We start from the raw sequence: 23,404 nt of genomic DNA, 5'->3' as shown, positions 1-23,404 counted from the left end.
GACTTCTACTTGATCACATCCTGCCAAACTGCTTTGGTACAAATTACCTGCCTAGACTCCACTCCCAGTCCCCAGTACTCCAGGTAGTGCCCTGGAGAACCCCCTCCAGAGTCTTCCTCCCATGAGAACCTGCACACCCTCATTTTGCCCTCTTGCGTACAACCTCCCCCACTCCCAACCATCCCATAGATAGGTATAGCCTCCAGTTTTAACATGTCCAGCTTGTTCAACCAGCAACTAAACTTCATTCCCTCAAAACCATGCACATTTAGTTCTGTAACCAATAAATCTATTTTGCTTTGGGTGGTTCAAATTCAGTTTCTGTCACTTGCAACTGAATGCCCTTAATCATCATAGATGGCAGATAATTTTTTTCAAGCATGTTGATTATTTTGGAAGAGTCAAGGGTCACCCAGAATCAGGTTTTTTTTATGTGATAGGCATTCAAGCAGAGAGTACCATTATGTGCATGAAATATTTTGCAGTCAAATATAATGAAATATAATTAATATGAACTAAAATGTGAAAATAATTATACATGCTTCTAGTAATTCCAAAGAGGAGTCTCCATGGTGCCTCTTTAAATTGATATGGCATTTAAATACATGTTATCATAAGATTGGTAAATAAGTGAATAGCTTTAGAGTAACACACTCAAGTATGGCTGACAGGCCACCTACACTGGTAATTTCTCCGGAGGATGGTTTAAAATTCAGATTCCTTGGACCCATTCCAAGCTCACTGAATCAGCATCTCTGGGAACTGGACATGAGAATGTTCATTTTGGATAAAATTCCAGGGTACTGTCTAGGCATACAAGAGTTTGAGCACAATTTGCTTCTAAGTCCTGCTTCGTGTATGTATTTTTAGTAAACCTTCAAGTGTTACTGTCTGAATCTAATGAGTAATTCTAAGAACATCTCATTATTGATAAGAGTGAAGCTGAATTGGCACACCTATAAAAAGCAGTAAGGTTCAGGTAATCTATAAAGGCCTAGAGGCAGGATGCAGTCAGCTCAGGCTAAGTTCTCTGTGGTAGTTCAGTTCAGTTCAGTCACTCAGTCGTGTCTGACTCTTTGTGACCCAATGAACCACGGCATGCCAGGCCTCCCTGTCCGTCACCAACTCCCGGAGTTTACCCTAACTCATGTCCATTGAGTTGGTGATGCCATCCAACTCTCTCATCCTCGGTTGTCCCCTTCTCCTCCTGCCCTCAATCTTTCCCAGCACCAGAGTCTTTTCAAATGAGTCAGCTCTTCCCATCAGGTGGCCAAAGTATTGGAGATTTAGCTTCAACATCGTCCTTTCAATGAAAACCCAGGACTGATCTCCCTTAGGATGGACTGGTTGGATCTCCTTGCAGTCCAGGGGACTCTCAAGAGTCTTCTCCAACACCACAGTTCAAAAGCACCGATTTTTCAGCACTTAGCCTTCTTCTATACATGACTACTGGAAAAAACCATAGCCTTGCCTAGACTGAACTTTGTTGACAAAGTAATGCCTCTGCTTTTTAATATGCTGCCCAGGTTGGTCATAACTTTCCTTCTAAGTAGTAGGCGTCTTTTAATTTCATGGCTGCAATCACCATCTGCAGTGATTCTGCAACCCAGAAAAATAAAGTCAGCCACTGTTTCCACTGTTTCCCTATCTATTTGCCATGAAGTGATAGGACCAGATGCCATGATCTTCGTTTTCTGAATGTTGAACTTAAAGCCAACTTTTTAACTCTTCTCTTTTGCTTTCACCAAGGGGCTCTTTAATTCTTCTTCACTTTCTGCCATAAGGGTGGTGTCATCTGCATATCTGACGTTATTGATATTTCTCCCGGCAATCTTGATTCCAGCTTGTACTTCTTCCAGCCCAGTGTTTCTCATGATGTACTCTGCATATAAGTTAAATATGCAGGGTGACAATATACAGCCTTGACATACTCCTTTTCTTATTTGGAAGCAGTCTGTTGTTCCATGTCCAGTTCTAACTGTTGCTTCCTGACCTGCATACAGGTTTCTCAAGAGACAGGTCAGGTGGTCTGGTATTCCCATCTCTTTCAGAATTTTCCACAATTTATTGTGATTCACACAGTCAAAGGCTTTGGCATAGTCAATAAAGCAGAAATAGATGTTTTTCTGGAACTCTCTTGCTTTTTCGATGATCCAGCGGATGTTGGCAATTTGATCTCTGGTTCCTCTGCCTTTTCTACAACCAGCTTGAACATCTGGATGTTCATGGTTCACGTATTGCTGAAGCCTGGTTTGGAGAATTTTGAGCATCACTTTACTAGCATGTGAGATGAGTGCAATTGTGTGGTAGTTTGAGCATTCTTTGGCATTGCCTTTCTTTGGGATTGGAATGAAAACTGACCTTTTCCAGTCCTGTGGCCACTGCTGAGTTTTCCAAATTTGCTGGCATATTGAGTGCGGCACTTTCACAGCATCATCTTTTAGGATTTGAAAAAGCTCAACTGGAATTCCATCACCTCCACTAGCTTTGTTCGTAGTGATACTTCTAAGGCCCACTTCACATTCCTAAGGACTCCACTCCAATTCCTAAGGACTTCACATTCCAGGATGTCTTACTCTAGGTGAGTGATCACACCATCGTGTTTATCTGGGTCGTGAAGATCTTTTTTGTATAGGTCTTCTGTGTATTCTTGCCACCTCTTGTTAATATCTTCTGCTTCTGTTAGGTCCATACCATTTCTGTCCTTTATCGAGCCCATCTTTGCATGAAATGTTCCCTTGGTATCTCTAATTTTATTCAAGAGATCTCTAGTCTTTCCCATTCTATTATTTTCCTCTATTTATTTGCATTGATCGCTGAGGAAGGCTTTCTTATTTCTCCTTGCTATTCTTTGGAATGCCACATTCAAATGGCTGTATCTTTCCTTTTCTCCTTTGCTTTTCGCTTCTCTTCTTTTCACAGCTATTTGTAAGGCCTCCTCAGACAGCCATTTTGCTTTTTTGCATTTCTTTTTCTTGGATATGGTCTTGCTCCCTGTCTCCTGTACAATGTCACAAACCTCTGTCCACAGTTCATCGGGTGCTCTGTCTATCAGATCTAGTCCCTTAAATCTATTTCTCACTTCCACTGTATAATCAGAAGGGATTTGATTTAGGTCATACCTGAATGGTCTAGTGGTTTTCCCCAGTTTCTTCAATTTAAGTCTGAATTTGGCAATAAGGAATTCATCATCTGAGCCACAGTCAGCTCCCGGTCTTGTTTTTGCTGACTGTATAGAGCTTCTCCATCTTTGGCTGCAAAGAATATAATCAATCTGATTTTGGTGTTGACTATCTGGTGATGTCCATGTGTAGAGTCTTCTCTTGCGTTATTGGAAGAGGGTGTTTGCTATGACCAGTGTGTTCTCTTGGCAAAACTCTATTAGCCTTTGCCTTGCTTCATTCTGTACTCCAAGGCCAAATTTATCTGTTATTCCAGGTGTTTCTTGACTTTTACTTTGGTATTCCAGTCCCCAAAATGAAAAGGACATCTTTTTTGGGGTGTTAGTTCTAAAAGGTCTTGTAGGTCTTCATAGAACTGTTTAACTTCAGCTTCTTCAGTGTTACTAGTCGGGGCATAGACTTGGATTACTGTGATATTGAATGGTTTGCCTTGGAAACAAACAGAGATCATTCTGTCATTCTTGAGAATCTCTGTGGTAACAAGGGCCTAAAATATTAATGGCTTACAACATCAAAGGTTGACTTTTTATGCATTTACATATCCATCACAGAACACTCCAGAACTCACGGCTATTGGAACCATCTTTATCTGGGACATAGCTGGTCCTCTAATGGAGGGTAAAGGGAATAGGGGGACCTCAGGCTGGCTCTTAAAGTCTCTGCTCAGAAGTGATACATGTTACTTGCAGCCATATTCCATTGACCAAAGCAGGTCACATCACTGTTCTTGTGTTCAGTGGAGTAGGGAAGGATAATCCTATAGAAAAGGATACTAAAGGGAAGAGCAGCAAACATTTTGAATGTAAATGTAATCTACTGCATAGGAAATTCAACAAGATTATGTGCTCTTGAAAAACATGGGGGAGCCTATGGTCAGATAAGTTTGGGGACTGCTGCTTACTCTAGCCACTTCTGGAGCTGCACAATGTAACCCAGCATATTAAAGGCTCTCAGAAGTCCTGCAATAGAAAACAACTAATATTATTAACCCCTAGTTTCCAAGCTTTGTTTCCATGGTGTTTTCAAACATCATCTCAACACATGTCAACAATTTGACATTGGAAAAAGACATCATTTGTGCTGTAGACAAAATAATATTTTCTTCTTCTATGACTGCAAAGCAGGCATGTGGGATGTTCCTAGTAGAATATTGCATAATAAATTTCGTGTAGCTTCAAGCTATTCATGTGTTTTAAAAAATTCTGATATTCTACTAAGTCATCAGAAAAGCCTGGGGAACTCTATGCAAATATCTGTCTTGTTATTCTAACTAGTTAAAGTCTGTTGAAATTTAGTAGCATTATTAGAGAGCACTTAAGAAGTAAATCTAATAAACCCGGTTCTTCCAGGTATGATGAGAGTATTCCAGAAAAGATTTTACTTTAAAATCTTCCTCATTACCATGTTTGGGATTAGGCAATTCCTGTAAATTGAAGCAATGCACTTTTTTTCCCCATTTATGGGAACTTGTCATTTTACAAGTTGATCAGCAGTTCTGTAGTTACAAATAAACACAAAAGTACTCAAATCTATCAGCATCATGATGGGGGAGGTCATTTCCTACTTTTTCTCTACCTCCACCCAACACATCCTTGTATCCCTGCTGGGATGCTGGTGATGCACAGTGTTTTTGCTGCTGTGTAAGTGGAGGGTGTTGTTTCTCAAGTTACTATGTGGCTAGAGCATTCCACAAACAGAGGTGGTTGTGGTCATTGCCCAATTTTTCCCCGGTTAAGTCACTGGTGGTGAACACCATTTTTGAAAACCCATGCTCTGTTCTCTGATGCTGTCCTCTGCTCTATCACTGCCTCTCAGTCTTTCCCTGGCTCCTCTTCCTGATCTATTCATCACATAATGGAGTTCTTCTGATTAGTCCCTTGACCTTTTCTCAACTCACTCTGCATATGCCTGCCAATGTGAATGAGTCCACTTTCTAGGCTTGGGCCCCACCTGGATCTATCTCCAGCTTGCTCCTGAGGTTTAGTGTGTGTGTGTATGTGTGTGTGTTAGTTGCTCAGTCGTGTCTGATTCTTTGCAATCCATGGACTATACCCACCAGGCTCCTCTGTCCATGGAATTCTCCAAGCAAGAATACTGGAGTGGGTTGCTATTTCCTCCTCTAGAGGATCTTCCTGACCCAGGGATTGAACCTGGGTCTCCTACATTGGCAGGCAGGTTCTTTGCCATCTGAACGACTGGAGATACCTCCCTCCCTGAGCTTTGGTATCATATTCTAATTGCCAAGAGATGGTCTCCACTTGGTGCTGGATATCTGACTCAAAGTGAATGTATCCCAAACAAAACTCTTCATTTTCCTCCCAGACTTGTAATATTCTGTTTCCCATTCATTGTTTTACCACTTATTTAGTCTCCTGATTAAGAATGGGACATTATCTCTGACCCCTCCATTTCTTCTACCCAAGACTCCAACTCATGCCCATATTCAATGCAATAACAGAAGTATGAGACTTGAGACTTCCTCTCTATCTCCATGTACTGTCTTGATTCAGATGCTGATTCCATCTGCTTGGATACTGAGAGTGTGGAATTGTGGTGAAAAGTATGGGTTCTGGCATCCAGACAGCTTGGGATGGAATTCTGACTCTAACCACTTCTTATAGACTGATGAAGCCAAGTTATTTAACCTCCCTGGGCTTGAGTTTCCTCTTCTACAAAGAAGGATCATTACGTCATGCTGTGCTCAGCCTCTCAGTCATGTCTGACTCTTTGTGACTTCATGGACTATAAATCGCTAGGCTCCTCTGTCCATGGAATTTTCTAGGCAAGAATACTAGATCAGTTGCCATTTCCTACTCTAGGGGATCTTCCCTACTCAGGGATCAAACCTGCATCTCCTGCATCGGCAGGCAGATTCTTTACCACTGTGCCACTGGGAAGCATAAGGATCCTTCTAGTCACTAAATGGGGCTGTTGTGAGGATTACTTTGGTAAATATATATGCAATGTCTAGCACATTATAAATGCACATTGGGTGTTAGTTCCTAGTATCATAACAACATCTTGGCTCATTTCACTGGTACTAGTGTTTTTCCGTTCTCATTAGAATCACCTTCCTAAGAGATAAATCTTATCATGTCACTCCTTACCTTCTACTGACTTTCTACCATTTAAAGGATAAAGTTAACTTTCCTAGCAGGACATGTAAGACCCTTCAAAAATCTCTTCCTAACTGCTCTTTTGGGTTTATTTCTGGCCACATGAGGCTTTAAATACCGGGTCAGCGCTAAACTTCTCACCATTTCCCAGACACTCTATATCCACTGATTGGAGAAGGCAATGGCACCCCATTTCAGTACTCTTGCCTGGAAAATCCCATGGACGGAAGAGCCTGGTAGGCTGCTGTCCATGGGGTCGCTAAGAGGCAGACACGACTGAGCGACTTCACTTTCACTTTCATGCATTGGAGAAGGAAATGGCAACCCACTCCAGTGTTCTTGCCTGGAGAATCCCAGGGACAGGGGAGCCTGGTGGGCTGCCGTCTATGGGGTCGCACAGAGTTGGACACGACTGAAGCGACTTAGCAGCAGCAGCTATATCCACTGATACTTCGGCACCTTTGCATGAACTACTTCCATGCTTGTCAGCTTTCCTAAGTTGTGCTGCTTTAACGACCATCCCCAGGTCTCAGTGGTTTTCAACAACATAAGTTTACTTCTTACTTAAATTATAGGTTGTCTGCAGGGCAGCTTCAACTCTACTCCAGAAGTCTCCTTTACTCCGAGATCTACACTGAATAAGCAGTCCCTTTCTGCAAATGGCTCTTCATGTGGCAGAGGGGAAAGAGTGACCTTGGAATGTTATGATAGATCTTAAAGGTTTTGTTCAGAAATGGCACAAAACACTTCTATGCAGATTTGATTGGCCAAAGAAAGTAAATTGGCTAAGCCTGACTTTAATTAGGGTGGGGAGATACAACCTCTCCTGTCCCTACATATCTCTCCCTATATTAGGAAGAAGAAACTAACAGAAGAAATAATATAGTCTCCCATCATTCCCTATATTTGAAACACCCTCACATGTCCCTGCTTTCCCCATTTTTCAAAATCTTCTAAGCCTTCTTATCACTTCCCTTATGGAATTTTTCTGTTGGCACCAGACAGCTCATTTCTCATCATTCTTTCAGGACTCCAGCCCCATTTTTAATAAAGTGCTTGTCAAGCTGTTATTAAAAGTATGTGTTTACATCCCCTTTTCTCTCATGGGCAAAGGCTACAACTTCTCAATTTCTCTATCCCTGGCTCTAAGCATCCTAGGGCTCAGAACATGTCAACAGAATGAATGAATGAGACAGTTTGTTGCTTGGCCATTTATAGGCAAGGTTGGTTAAGCTTTTCTGCTAATACTCAGTGGGAGGTGGCCAAGTAACTAAGTAACTCCTTTATGCAGGCAGAAAGGAGACTTAAAGACCAGTGAAAAACACATGTGCTTTTTTCCCTCCATGCCCACCAAATATTATGTCATTTTCTTATTTTGCCCCTAGTCCATGGCTGTGTACCAAGACAAAATGGTTTGGAAATATACTATCTGTGCATGTAGCCTTGGGAATTTATATACATGCCATATTCAAAAGAAAGCAGATGGTGCCTATATAGTTTGTTAAAACTTTGTTTCAAATCCAGTTATCTACTGAAAAGACTGTACCAGTAAAATTGTCTTGATGAACTATCAATAAGTCTTATCTTCAGCAGCTTTTTGGGAAGATACTAAATCAAATTGACAAAGTATTCAGTCTTACCTCCTAAGTATTGCAGACTCATTCTCTTTCATCTCTCTCCTCTGGCACCGTCTTAGTTCAGGTTCTTATCACTTCTTGCACACATGCGTGCTAAGTTGCTTCAGTCATGTCTGACTCTTTGCAACCCTATGGACTATATATAGCCCATCAGGCTCCTCTGTCTATGGGATTCTCCAAGCAAGAATACTGGAGTGGGTTGCCATTTCCCCTTCCAGGGAATCTTCCCAGCCCAGGGATTGAACTGGCATCTCGTATGTCTCCTGCATCGACAGGCAGGTTCTTTACCACTGAGCCACCTGGGAAGCCCTCGTCACTCCTTACCTGCACTTTTACTACAAACTCCTTCTTGGTTTCTCTCTGCCCAGAATACCCTCCTCTAATCAAGCATGACTTAATTGATGAAGGATGCATTTTCGTTAGGCATCACCTTCCTTCTACACTCTCTCCAATGCCCTCTCTTTCAGTTCAGTTTAGTTCAGTTGCTCAGTCATGTCTGACTCTTTGTGATCCCATGAACCGCAGCACGCCAGGCCTCCCTGTCCATCACCAACTCCCAGAATTTACCCAAACTCATGTCCATTGAGTTGGTGATGCCATCCAACCATCTCATCCTCTGCCGTCCCTTTCTCCTCCTGCCCTCAATCTTTCCCAGCATCAGGGTCTTTTCAAATGAGTCAGCCCTTCGCATGAGATGGCCAAAGTATTGGAGTTTCAGCTTCAAAATCAGCCCTCTGTTTACATGTCCTCCAATAGGGTTAAGTCTTCTCCCTGTATATCTTTTTATCATCATGTTTCATCACATCACATTGTACTTGTTTGTTTATATGTCTGTTTCCTCTTAATGGAATAAGAGTTTTCTGAGAGTAAGTATTGTGGTATAAGATTCATCTCTTAATCAGAGCAAAGTGCCTTTGAACACACATAACGTGCTCAATTAATGTTTGGTACATTGAGGTCCTGTTGAACTGAAGGCAAAAATTACAGCTTACACATTTTGTGCTAAATAATACAGTACAATTGAAAGGAGATTTTGATCTGGGCTTTTAATGTGTGATTTTCATGATTCATGAAGAATGCAGTGCTTATGTTTTGATTTAATTTATATGATTTTTAACCTTTATATATAAGCTCTCTGCAAAACTTTTTGGAAATGAACTAATTCTCATGTGAATTTTAGTAGACTAAGAAAAAAGTCTATAAAAATTACCCTTCATAAAACCTTGTATGGTTAAAGAAAATTTAGAAGATACAATGCCTCTTTATTATCCTTGCCACTGAAAACAAAAATGAAATTTTTACTGAGATATAAAAACTAAAGACAGAAAGAGAATTTAAGTTATGTGTGCCTTAGAAAAACAGTATGACATGCTAATTTGGCCAAATCTCTTGAAAGAAAAGAAGCCAAGTGCAAATTACGTTTATCTAATTTAGCTCGAGAATGAAATTTTCAGTTTTGGTAACTCTAACACATGTTATGTAAGAGATCATGAGTACAAGAGGGAGAGGAAAAAAAGGCGAAAGAAGTTGTAATTAAAGTAAATCTTCCCAGAACCCTGGATTGCACCAGGAACGTGGCCAGAATAAGCAAGGCTACTGACTTCTGCCAGGGTCATGTTTAGAGGTTACTTTATCATAGCCCTTGCTCGAAAAACATAATTTGAGCAAAGAAGGGTTCCCAATGTTCAGTGATCTCCATGTGCTTCCCATTAGGGTCGGAAGAAGAAATGCTGTGGTGTCTTCCACAAACGGAATGGAATGGGAGTTTTCAGATCTCTTTCCGACTTGGCAAGAGATGCCAGTCTGGACATCAGGAAGGCCTGGCTATTTCTAGAGTTCAGGGGCACACAGCCATAGCGACACCTAGGAACCGCTGCAAATAGTTACTTACTTACTCCTCTTCCAGACAGGAAGCATCTAGTTCAACTCAGAATCGCTGTCTACCTTAATCTAAACAACAGTATGATTTTTGAAGTCTAAGTTAAGAGCAAAATATTATTAGTGATTTCCTTTGCTAGCTAAGCTCAGATTTGGAAGCTTCCTGAAATGGCCTGTCAAATCTTCACTCACTCACCCACTCCCTACCAAGAGAGAAGGACAGATCACATAGACCAACTAAAACCTTTTCCTACCTCCAATCAGCAACCAGGATAGTGTGAAGGCCAAGCCAAGGGAAGCACCATGGTCAGCTGCTTATCCAATATCCACTTCCCCCTTTTTCCTCACTTAACACTAAGTGTTAAGTGTCCAGCTAAGTATTCTCTTTTCCAGCCAATAAAACACAAGGAGATGTTTGCCTGGGAGTTCTGATAAAGCCTTTGCCTTCCTGTTAGAAGGAGATAGGGATAACATTCTCTTCCTGCTTTCATAGCACATGTGATGTCAACTACAGCAAACATCTTGGAACATCTTGAAACATGAGGCTCTAAGGATAACAGAGCAGAAAGATAGAATGACCTGGGTCCCTCATGGCATTATGAACTATAAACAACTCTAGCAATCACTTAACTCTGGATTTTTGTAATGAGTGAATCCCCTATTCACTGAAGCTACATGGCTTGGGTTTTCTGTTATTTGCAGTCTAAGACATCCCTAACTTTATATACCAAGTTTATCAACAAAAGCGAAATTAAGGATTCTCAGGGGAAAGCCAGTCTCAGGCTATTAGCAGTAGAGAGATAACAGTTTAGAAGAGGTAGAAGCTAGTCAGATTTTTCTCCCCATTTCCAAATGTCCCTTCATTTCGCCTGCAACATCCTCATGAAATTTTGGACCAGTCATCTTGCTCGTGCTTAGTTGCTCAGTGGTGTCTAACTCTGCAACGCTATGGACTGAGGCCCATCAGGCTCCTCTGTCCATGGGTTTTTCCAGGAAATAATTCTGGAGTAGGTTGCCCTTTCCTCCTCCAGGAAATCTCCCTGACCCAGGGAGGGAACCCACGTCTCCTGCATCTCCGGCATGGGCAGGTGGATTCTTTACTACTGAGCCACCTGGGAAGCCCCAGACCAGTCATAGAAGATGGAATTAAAAGTTCCCATTTTAAAATATCAGTCCTGATATATGATGTACCAATATTATGACTTCATTGCTTTGAATCATAAAGTTTCTTCCAGTACTAAGAATCATTAGCATCTATCCTGCCCTTTTAGATTTCAGCAGAGTTTGTAACTTAAGAGGCTTAGTTGATTGAAAATAATAGAAGTCTTACACTTATTTATAATTTTAAATAAAAGAAGATAATTCCAGTGGGAGGTACAGTTTTAACCTTTTATTACTCAAGTTTAAGATTCAGGTATAAGACTTTCATGTGGATTCTATAATTATCTTTTGCAAATTATGTTTTTATATGATATTCATTGCCATCATTTTCCAAGTGCTAACATGTAGGTTTCTATAGGCATAGATCATATTCTGTATTTTTTTTATTAAAAAAAAAAACTGGTAACATCTGGTTGACGGACTGGGTTATGGATGTGTGCACCTGGAGTACAGCCAGGCCCATGCAAACATACAATTACACTGGATCCATCACATCAAAGCCATTTTCTATCCTGGCTCCAATTTTGGTTTGGCACATTGTTTCATCTTGTTCTGCTCCAAAACCCTGCAATAGTATTGAAAAGAATGGATAGAAATGGGCATCTTTGCTAATCTTTTAGCTCTCCCAATTGGAGAGGTGCCCACCAAAAAATTTAGAAATGAAACAAATTCATCACTTAAACATTTCTATTAATGATAATAGCCACCATTGGCTGAGATATTTACCAGGTGCTGAGAGAGGTTCTGAACTCTGTGCAGACATCTGGCCCTCACACGTCTGGGAGGAGATCTCAGTCTTCCGATACAAAGTCCTTCACGCATCCAGTCAGTGCGTGTTACAAGCAGCCTCCGGGCTGGACTCTGGGACTGCAGTAGAGAAAAAGGCAAACCTGCCACTCCCCACTCCATGCTGGGCACCACTTTCTGCATATACACAGATGTCTCACGCAGTCTAATGGAGGGCTGGGGGAAGAAATATCCCAGTGAAACAAGAGGGAAGAAAGAGGGAAACTAGGAGCACAATGTCAAGCCCTAACTTAGAGGGGGACAGGAGGTAAAATCTTACTGAGAAAATGATGTTTAAACCTAGACATTCAGGGTTACTCACTTAATGGGAGAAGAGGTACTGGCACTCGGGATAAACTACTTCCAGGCAGACGAGACAAGACATGGTTGGATAACACGGGATCAAGAAAGGGCCAGAGAGCACTTCTGGGGGACTGAAAAGGGGCACTGCTGGGGGAGCTAAGAGAACCAGGGATAGATGTGAGAGGGACACTACTTTGTGGGAGCACGCTTGGGACTTTATCCTAAAGACAAGGTGAAGCCATCTAGAGTGGTAGTTGTCACAGTTCTGTGTGAGTGTGAATGTGTGTGTGTGGAGGGGGGAGTAAAGACCATGGGGTGAATAGGGAGAAGAATAATCAGATTTAAATGCAGATTCAGAGAATTCCCACCTTTGTCCTCCAAAGCTAGAATCTGATCTCAGTGTGCTTGATTCCCACCCTTTGCTCTTTACCCGTCATTATCTACCATCTTCTAACTTTACCAGCTCTCTGCTAGGCAGTGTGTGTGCATGCTCAGTTGCTCAGTCTTGTTCAACCCTTTGTGACCCCATGGACTGTAGCCTGCCAGGCTCTACTGTCCATGGGGTTCTCCAGGCAAGAATACTGAAGTGGGTAGCCATTCCCTTTTCCAGGGGATCGTCCCCACTCAGGGATGGAACCCTTGTATTGTAGGCAGATTCTTTACCATTTGAGCCACTAGGAAAGCCAAAGCATGATATTGAGACTCTCCAATTAGTCCCCTTGGCTTTAAGTATTTTTAACCAAACTTATTGTTATAAAAGCCCCATAAAAGTCATTACTTCATAGAAAAAAAAATGGATTTTCAATTCTTGCTAAATCCCAAAGTACATTTTTAACTTTCCATTTTTTTTTCTTTTAGGTTAGAAGTTGTATCCACTTAGAATTGTTAGTAGGACATATGATTTTGCTCAGACAAATAAGGAATAAAATATAAAATTCAGAGGTAATATTTGCTTAGGTCTTTGAGTACCTTTTTAAAAAGGCCTTAGATCCCTGAGGATTAATCAAGCACCTCTCAGATTTTGTCTTTCAAAGCTCAAGAAAGGAATGGCTTCTAATAGGATAAAAGGTATATTAAGATCTGAACTGGGGAACTTGCCTGAATGTTTTTCTTTAGAACTAGGTTTGCTTTGGCAAACTTTATAAAATCCTCCAAGCTTTTCACTTTGTTTTCCAGATCATTTACCCAGTCTAAACCATCTGTCTCTAGGTTAGCAACGTTTTTATATACTCTCTTAGAATTAAATGGATCAGCTTATGCACATATTTCTTAGTATTAATTTAAACTGAGGAGATCTATGATACTACTGTCATTTATCACAATTATATTCTTTAGAATACTGCCTTCTTAAAGTGTCGAGCTAACCCCTCCCCCATTTTTTTACAAGTAGGTACGGATCTTGCTAGATCATGTTTAAACCTGAACTAGTAATGCATAGTGTTATACTTCAAAGAACCACAGATCTTAAAGTGCATGCTCCTTAATCATAAAAAACAATAAAATGGATCAAAATGATTTTGCTTATTAAAAATAATTAGATTTTTAACAACAGTCAGTTCTCAAATAAGTGAAATTGAATCCCACTTTGTATGGGAAAAAGCTTGTTCTTGAAATGCTATAAAATTCAAAACTGGTGTCATTAAATCTAGCACATTAGGGGAGAGGGTAAGGATAAGATTTGATTGCCTTATTTGATTAAAGAACACTATGTAGAAAATATCGGAATGAAATTACAGCATGAGTCAAATCCTACTTACGAATTGCAAAAGAGGTCAGAAGGCAAAAAGAAAGCGTGTATGCATGTGTGCCTGTGTTTGTGTCCTTCCCCGCCCCTCCTTTGTCCTCAGGCAGGATGTAGCCCCACCATTTACAAACGGGGTCCCTAGGGAAAGGAAAAAGCCCTTAGCTAAATCTTCCAGATCAACGTGGAAACTCAGAGTGACTATGGTGGGGGTGGTAAAATTTGTTCTTTTCACAATTTAGAAACTCTCTTCTCTTAATTAGAACTAGGTCTTTTGCATGTTTTTTTCTCATTTAATTTTCAAAAGCCCAGAGGTGGATCACATATTGATTAGTACCATCTGATATTATTCTGAGACATATTCCATCCAGTAACTTACCTTCTGGATGATTAAGTGACTTTACTAAGTGACTTAGTAAAGGCAAGATCTAGAATTAGTTTCAAGTATTGTTTCTTATTTTCCCTTTCTGTCCTAAATACAAAGAGACAGAATTTTATCGCTTACCTTCTGGCAATAAATTATTTCCATGAGAGAACAGATTGCTAAAAAGGATCCTTTAACTCTGATGGGTAGAGACAGATCCTGTAGGGGAGGCTGATTTGCAAACTGGGGACTTTCTGGGATGATTGGTCAAATAGAGATGAAAGGAGGGTATTGGAGGTCAGAGAGGAATGATGTAATATAGGGAGGTGAATTATTTTGTAACTTTTCCTTGGACCCTAAAGACCCATGTACCATTGTGAATAGCATTTTGGTGTTTCTTTGACATGATGTCTCCACCCTTGTGCCGGGCATAGCATAAAAAGGGAAAGCAGCCATCCTATTATAGTAATACACATAACTGGGGACCATGTAACTCCTACTTCAAAGGGGAAAAACACTTTCAATAATGATAGCAAATAGGAAGAAGAAATGTCATTTATGAAGTACTTATTACACATCAACTATCATCATCATTAAAAATTATTAACATTTATTGGGTTTTATGTACCAGACACTGTTCTAAGATCTTTGCATATATCATCTCACTTAATTTCCATGATTACTCAATCAAGTAGATACCATCACTATCTTCCTTTAGAGAAGAAGAAACAAAGACACAGGCAGGAAAGCTACTTGTCCAAGAACCCAGGAGCCAAGCCCAGGGATCTGACTGCAGGGACGCTAGATGATTTACATGTTTCATTCAAAAGATTTGTGTTGACTCCATCTCCCATGCCAGACTCTGAGCAAAGCTGACACAATCCCTCCTCTCTTGGAACTTACATTTTAGCAGGGAGAGACAGTAGGCAAGTGATATCAACAAATGGGTCACTGCAATGGCGCTGAAGCCTCTGAAGGGTTTATGCAGTGCTATGCCCTGGTCTCCTGTAGTCATCACGACGCTGCTCTTCCTATTCTTCACCGCAGAAGCAAGGTTTAGGGAGAGAAAGAAAACATACTTGAGTACTTGGCTGAGGACACTTCACTCAAACTCTCCCAAGTTAGGAATCAATGATTTTACTCAGGGGTATGTCACATTTAGTGGCCATTAGCAAATCATTTAACTTGGAATCCTAAATGGTAATTACATGCACATTAAGAGTTCCAGAACATGAGTTTTACTTTAGCACAACTCACTCTATTTTTAAATGCAGAGACTTCCTACTGCTTATACAACAGAGACCAGGCATTTAACTGACCACTCACATGGGCATACAGGCAAGGCAGACTCAGCCAGGGAGGCCGCGCTTATACTGCAACTTTTCATCTGTTTTGCGGAATGTAGGCTTTGGATGAAAGACTGTGTTTATCTCTGTCCAAAGCACTGGAAATAAAAGGTCTGTGCAGATGTTTTAAGGACACCATATAGACTATTCACAAACTTTTGTGGTCAGTTGAGCCACTAGAGTCAGGACCAATGACTCACTCTGAACTGGGTTCCGTTGGTTCTTAAAATATTATTTCAGTCTTGTCCTTAGCAAAGTTAATGTGTTCATCATTGACACTGCTAGTTGGGGAAGCGGGTGGTGGGGGTGAGATTGTGTGAAATATTCCATGTGATCACAGCCTGTTTCCAGTGCCCTAGTCATTCCCAGGCTACTGTGGACCCAAGGAACATCTTAATGTGGGAGGCAGGTCAAACCAGAGCCTCTGGTCCAGCCCCTTCATTCTATGAAGGAGAAAGCTGAGCCTCCAGTATGACCAAGGTCATGGGCCTCCTGGTGGCACAGAAAGCCAGCCTCCTGAGAACCCCCAGCCACAACTCCTGACTCAGACCGTGCTGACTCCAAGATGAAACTCTTAATTCCCTTTATTTTCTTTGATGTTATTGTTTCTTCTCTTCCTCCCCTTTCAACCCTTCAAAGTTGTGACACAATCTTCTAAAATGGCATGTATTAGCCCACTTTCAATGGCTTATAGTGACTGCCAAATAAAGCATGAGTTATGTAATTCTACTCTGTCTTCTAGGGGTATGGAGTCTTGAACAGAAAACATTTAACAGAGAGAGACATAAAAAGGCATAGACAAGGAATGTGGGAGAGCCTCATACATTAAGTACATTTTATAAGACATCTTAATGTTCTGGGTAAGAAAAGAATATATTTGATGGTGATAAATGTCGCCGATGTGAGAGCTAGGTATTGTAGTGATGAACGGGGTCAGGCAGAATTCAATTACTTTTCTAATTTGCCAGGGAGGATTCAAGAGGACAGGGAGGATTCAAGTATGAAGAAGGGGAGATTCTGAATGCTATCAGGATGGGTGATCTGGCTGATGCAAAAACTTCAATCTGTGCTGTCCAGTACAGTAGCTATTGGCCACATGGGCTATGTAAGTTGAAATTATTAACATTAAATAGAACGAAAAAATTGCATTAGCCACATTCCAAGTGCTCGATAAGTAACATGAGACTAGTGGCTGCTGTATTGGGTGGCAGAGATGTAGAGCATTTTCATCACTGCCGAAAGGTCTCTGGGACAATACTGACACAGAAGATGCGTCGTAGAAGGGGAGGGGTGGCTAAATGGAGCAAGGGGACCATAAAGTAATTCAAAAGAGTGGTACTGGATAAGAAGAAATGAGGGAAATGGTATACACTGAAGGGATCCAGAGAAAGAACTTAAACTAGGCATTGACTAATTTTTTCTTTTTAAATGGTATGTCTCTGGGCAGAAGCAACCTTGTGGTTTTAGCTGGTAGATATTCCTCTGTACAAAGAAAAGTATACCTTCAACCAAACTATGGAACAGTGAAAAGATCAATGGTTTCTAGGGCCTGGGGAAGGGAAGCAAGGGAGGGAGTTATGGGAAGTGAAACACAGGGGGTTTTTAGAGAGTGAAACTCTTCTGTGTGATACAAACGTGGTGACTACAAGACATTGTATACTTGCCAAAACCTGTACAACTACAAAGAGGGAAACCTAATGTAAACTATGGACTTCAGTTCATAATAATGGATTAATATTAGGTTATTCATCATAACAAATGTACCTCAACTAGTGCAAGATGTTAATAATAGAGGAAATGGGAGGTGGGGTGGGAGGCGGTGGGTGGGACCATGCAGGAACGCTCTGTACTTTCTGTTCAGTTTTTCTGTAAACCTAAAACTGTCCTAAGAAATAAAACTTATGAGTTAACTATTTCTCATAAAATGTTTTCAAGCCCTCTCAAAGTCTTCATTTTCATGTAAACACTGAGATGACAATAAAACACATCAACCTAGTCTCAGCTGATAATCTCATGTAATTATATGTTCATAGAGAGAGAGAGATGTATATACATATTTGTCACGTAGAGAAAACAAAAGAGGGTACCTTCTTGCGGCTGTCCACAGCACAGTGTCAGGCACTCATCTTGGTGAGCACGAGCTGGATTTCAGTCGGTACCTGCTGCCTTCTTCGGGTGTCTTTGTGCAGTGCACGGACTGCACAGCTGTATGCAGCAGCTCTAGGGGACCCCAGCCATCGCTATTATGGGGTTCCAAACAGTGACTGGGGACAAAGGAGGACCCTATGTCTAGGGTGCCAAACTGAAGGAAGAATCTGTCAAGAAGAGATCATAGTAAACCACATAAGAAAAAAAAAAAAAAGAACCTGACATTCAGAAGCAGCAGAAAAGTTAAGTGGTAAAACGTCAAAAAGAATGAGAGAAACAAAACCAGGAAGACAGGAGCCCAACTACAGCAATACTGTACCTGGAAGCCTAGATATAGCAGCAGCCACAGCTCCCTCTCGGAGCTGGAATTCGGAGCCGATAGTGGTCTTGGCGAGTGCAGTTCTGCACGGTGAAAGGCAGGGTATCTGGCGGGAGAGACAACTTTGAGAGAGGGTTAGGATTTGAGGATGGTCACTCCAGGAGGCTATATATGCTACTCATATGGCATAGGCTGAGGGGTGGAGGAAAAGAGGAGAAAACAATGCGTCCCAACAATGCCTGGAATGCATCAGTTGTGCAAACCAAAACTCCTGGGAAAACCAAGCTGTGTCTTGGATTGTGGTTCAAGGAACTAGTAGTGGGATACAAAGCTTTTCCTTCCAGGCTAGCGGCGTGAGCCCAGGGCAGGATAGGAGTTAGCAAAGTGCTTTAGACGGCAGAGTAAAAGGAAATGATGGGGCCAGCCTGACCTTCCAGTATTTTGAGTAATCCTGAAAAGAACCACCTGCCACAATAGGTAACCCTAGCAGCCAGCTTCATGGAATGACTGGGAAGGGAAGCTGAATTGTGATACCCACTTCATTCTCAGGACCCAGGGGAGTCTCTCTGGAACAGAACTGGAGCACTGTAGAAAATTTCTAGTGCCCCTGGGAAGAGAAATCAGGGCTTCCCTAAGCTTGGGCCTTGGACTCTGCATTCAAATCACCCTGGGATACTTATTAACAAAGCAGGCTTCCCAGGGCCCAATCTGGACCAAGTGAAGCTGTGTCTTTAAGGATGGGGCTCTGGACACCTGCATTTTCATCAGGTCCCTATGTGTTTCATAGGTACTGGGCATTTTGAGGGTTATGGATAGAGACATGTTTCTCAGCTTCATTAAAATCAGGGGAGGGCTGGGTAGTGCAGATGCTGGCTCCATCTCCAGAGGTGCCAAATTCACTGTCTGGGATGGAGCCAGAGAATCAACATTTCTAACAAGTTCCCACACCGGCTTTTGGTCCTGCACTTTGAGAACCACTGCAACACAGAGAGAATCTCTTCACCCAGAAATTTCTTGCTGCTGCTGCTAAGTCGCATCAGTCGTGTCCGACTCTGTGCGACCCCATAGACGGTAGCCCACCAGGCTTCCCCGTCCCTGGGATTCTCCAGGCAAGAACACTGGAGTGGGTTGCCATTTCCTTCTCCAATGCATGAAAGTGAGAAGTGAAAGTGAAGTCGCTCAGTCGTGTCCGACTCTTAGCAACCCCATGGACTGTGGCCCACTAGGCTTCTCCGTCCATGGGATTTTCCAGGCAAGAGTACTGGAGTGGGGTGCCATTGCCTTCTCTGGAAATTTCTTTAAAGTTATGACAAGTATAAAACTCCACTAATCATTCATCTGCATAGTTGAGCTAGTTCCTACCACTTCGGTATTCAGATGACTAATACCCATGACCTCTTTCTCACCTTGTTAGATAACTTGAAGCTGTAAACTGACAATGTGAAAAGGGATCTCACCTGGCCAGCCCTAATCTTGTCTCTTGTCCTGCTTCCAAATATTTATATTATCACCAGCCCCGTCCTTTCCTCCTGTTTGGTGGTAACCTGCAGAAAATCACTTCGCTTTGTATTATCCTGGACTTCAGCAACTCAAATCAACCCTTTTCTTTACTTGTCATAAAGAGATAAGCTGAGAAACGAAACAAAACAAAACAAAAAAAAAAACGCTTATGAAAAAACAAAAAAGAGAAACCTGAAAATATTCTGAAATTCATAAAGTGTTATTTTGGGGAGTCTTCTGGGACAGGATGTCCCCATCATTAGCGAGAGGAAGCTCCGCTTCTGATAAGCACTATTTGGCCTCTCACAGATCAAAGAGAGCCATTTACTGAAGGAAGGGATGGAAGTATTTGATGGGGCCCTTCGGCAGACTCCTCGTAAACAGGATAGGCTCTATCAATGAAAGCATATACGCGGCCAGGCCACCGTCCCCAGAAACAATGGAACAGCAACAACAGTAGGTGGCAAGGAAAAGAGCCTCGGTCCTGGCAAGATTGTTCTGCCAAGAGAGTGGCCGTAAACAGGATTAGTCGTAATGAGATTATCAACTCAGGACCTGGAGGTCTGAGTTGGAGAGTTCAGTGTTGCACATAGGAAAGACACAGAAGTAGCTTGTAGGGTGAGAGGCTGACAAAGCAAGGGGCAGGGTCTTTTCCTTCCTGGAACCCGCTGGACCAGGGATGCCTGCTCTCCTGGGCTGAAAAAGTAGTGTGATTGCAAACACTGTTTCGAAGGAGCAGAAGAACCAGGAGCTAAAGCCTTAAAGAAGTGGTTCTTAATCAGGGGGCATTAGCAGTATCTGGAGACGTTTTTGGTTGTCACAACTGGTGGGGGCAGGGTGCTATTAGCATCTAAGGGCAGAGGCCAGGGAAGATGCTCAGCATCATACAAAGCACAGGACAGACTCCCACTTCCAACAAAGAATTACCCAGCTCCAAATGCTTGAGAGGGCTTTCCCGATGGCTCAGTGATAAAGAAGCCACCTGGTAAAGAACCTGCAAGAGATGCCGGTTTGATCCCTGAGTCAGGAAAATCCCCTGGAGGAGGACATGGCAACCCACTCCAGTATTCTTGCCAGGAAATTCCATGGGCAGAGGAGCCTGAGGGGCTACATCCATGGGGTGGCAAAGAGTCAGACACAACTGAGCAACTGAGCACACATGCATGCATGAAAATGCTTGAGAACACCTGTGCTGGGGTGGTTACGAGGGACTCCAGATAGGATTTTGATAAATGACAAGCTGGATACTGAACATGAGAAGTGAGAAGAGGTGAGAGGTGGCAGGAGGGAGGAGGGGGTGGGAAGAGTAGGCAAGCATTTATTAAACCTGAAACTTGAGGTCATCACTCCCCAGGTGGAAACTGGTTCGAAACACAGAATCATTTATGTATAAAGCACAGATGTGTCCATGGCACTTAAACACATGAATATTTTCTGTGATATTAAAATTTCATAGGAGGCAGCAGAGTGATTAGGGGAAAAAAATGTCTCAAAAGGCTCCTTAGGGAGATGATAATGAAACAAAGTTTGAGAGACAGAGAGCCATTGGTCTACATTAGAATCAAGACTGAAATGCTTTCTCCAGCTACATCCAGGAATCACGTGGTGGGATCTTACTAAGAACTGAATCAGTGGCAGTGGCTTTGGGACTGAAGATTGGTTTCTTTTTGCTTTAGAGATAAAATAAAGAGCCTCGTGCTTGAAGGCACGCTTTCCACCTGGCCCCACTGCACCGAAACCCAGCACTCTTGGTCTCAACCACAGTGAATCACTCCTCTGCTGCTCACCGCTCCCAGTTCCTTTCCTCTCCTTCCCCCAGCATCTCTCAATGGCCAACTGCAGCTCCTCCAACAAGGACAAAGGACTGACAGCAACTCTAACTCCCTCAACTCTGGGCTGCTTGCCCCTTCTCCATGCTTCCCTAGGGAAGAACAGTAGTTTACTCCTATTGCAGCATCGTTTCCACTTTATTGTACTAATTCACTGCCTCAATGGCAGGCATTTGCACCCAACGCAATGCCTGGTCCATAATGGCCCCTCAATTTTCTGTTTAGTCACTAAGTCATGTCCAACTCTTGTGACCCCATGGACCCTCCAAACCTGTTTAACCTGTTGGTTAAAACATGAGAGAATTTGCGCTCATTACTCACTTTGAGACAGTGATGACCATCCTCATCCGACAGAGTGGCATCTGGATTTCCCAGATAAGGAACGGGTATGCCCTTTCGTGCCACTTTCTGGGTCCTCAGCTTCACCTAGACCTTCTTGGCCAAGAAGGGGCTTCCCTGGTAGCTCAGCTGGTAAAGAATATGCCTGCAATGCAGGAGACCCTGGTTCTATTCCTGGGTGGGGCAGATTTCCTGGAGAAGGGATAGGCTACCCACCCCACTATTCCTGGGCTTCCCTGGTGGCTCAGATGGCGAAGAATCTGCCTGAAATGTGGTAAACCTGGACTTTATCCCTGTGTTGGGAAGATCCCCTGGAGAAGGGAATGGCTACCCACTTTAGTATTCTTGTCTGGAGAATTCCATGGACAGAGGAGCCTGGCAGGCTACACTCAATGGGGTTGCAAAGAGCTGGACATGACTGAGCAACTTTCATTTTCACTTTTGGTCCAGAGATGCACGGCAAGCTTCTCCAGAGCTGTGCTTCCAGCAAGAGTGCATCACTTAGAAATGGGTCAGAGATAGAACCAAGAACAAGGACAGAAGTGAGTCAGGGGTGGGAGTTTTACAAAGTCAAGGCCTTTTAATACTCCTTTTAGAGAAGACACAAATACATTGGCCACCTGAGACTCCAATACTTCGGCCCCCTGATGCAAAGAACTGACTCATCGGAAAAGACCCTGATGCTGGGGAAGACTGAAGGCAGAAGGAGAAGGGGACGACAGACAATAAGATGGTTGGATGGCATCACCGACTTGATGGACATGAGTTGGAGCAAGCTCGGGAGTTGGTGATGAACAGATGGGGAAGCCTGGTGTGCTGCAGTCCACAGGGTCACAAAAAGTCAGACAAGACTGAGCGACTGAACTGAACTGAACTGAGAGGAGACACCAAGGGCCATGCCACTCAAGAGGTGCCTTGAAATCTTAGAGCTAAGGTAAGCATTTTTTTGTAAAGTGGCCCCTAGTTTGACTGTAAGTGTTCTGGCACCAGTATTAACAGGCTCACCAGCCCAAGTGCACAGTCCATTGGGCAGAGTAGTAATAGTGGAGATGGAAGCCTTGGGGGGCAGGCAGAAATGCCATCTGGAGACTGAAGGGCAGGTTTCCAGGAGTAGCTCTGTGTTGACATTTGTACAGAGAGGGCTGTGCCACAGGTGGCCCTTGAAACCGTGGGAGTGGGTGCGATCACAGAGGGATGAACGTGCAGAGTGCCAAGGACTGAGCGGGGAAGATGGCAAACAGTTCCTCAGTGTCTTGTATTTTCAGTTAATTTTTTAAAATTTTTAATTGAAGGACAATTGCTCAAAATCCAGTAATTTGAGAGGCAAATGTCAATAGAAAGGAAAGATGTTTTAATCAGAAAAGCCAATTATCTGGGGAGATTGTGGACTCATGTCCTGAGACCAACTTCAAAGACTGCTCAGCCATGACAGAGAAAAGGGGGGAATAAACCAATAGATATCACTTTGATGACAAAGGTCCGTCTAGTCAAAGCTATGGTTTTTCCAGTAGTCACGTACAGATGTGAGAGTTGGACCATAAAGGAGGCAGAGCACTGAAGAATTGATGCTTTAGAGCTGCAGTGTTGGAGAAGACTCTTGGACAGCAAGGCGATCAAACCAGTCAATCTTAAAGGAAATCAACTCTGAATATTCATTAGAAGGACTCATGCTGAAGCTCCAATACTTTGGCCTTGTGATGCAAAAAGCCAACTCATTGGAAAAGACCTGGATGCTGGGAAAGATTGAGGCCAGGA

The 23,404-nt window shown here is 42.6% G+C and overlaps 1 long non-coding RNA gene across 2 annotated transcripts; it reads right to left on the bottom strand.

Moving 5' to 3' along the window:
• Positions 1–11,188: 11,188 nt before the first annotated feature.
• Positions 11,189–19,638, bottom strand: LOC101906739 (uncharacterized). 2 transcript variants are annotated; one of them, XR_001494473.3, is made up of 5 exons: positions 17,982–19,638; positions 17,602–17,829; positions 14,310–15,204; positions 11,701–11,937; positions 11,189–11,539 (listed from the first exon to the last, which is right to left on the bottom strand). It is a non-coding gene; the product is annotated as an uncharacterized lncRNA (long non-coding RNA). The 2 variants fall into 2 exon arrangements; XR_813794.4 differs by having other exon boundaries at positions 15,072–15,204; positions 17,982–19,628.
• Between the last annotated feature and the right edge of the window lie 3,766 nt (positions 19,639–23,404).

The sequence above is a fragment of the Bos taurus genome, chromosome 20 (assembly GCF_002263795.3).
Source record: "Bos taurus isolate L1 Dominette 01449 registration number 42190680 breed Hereford chromosome 20, ARS-UCD2.0, whole genome shotgun sequence".
In the NCBI taxonomy this organism is placed as follows: domain Eukaryota; kingdom Metazoa; phylum Chordata; class Mammalia; order Artiodactyla; family Bovidae; genus Bos; species Bos taurus.
This window is presented reverse-complemented; position numbering and strand designations above follow the sequence as displayed.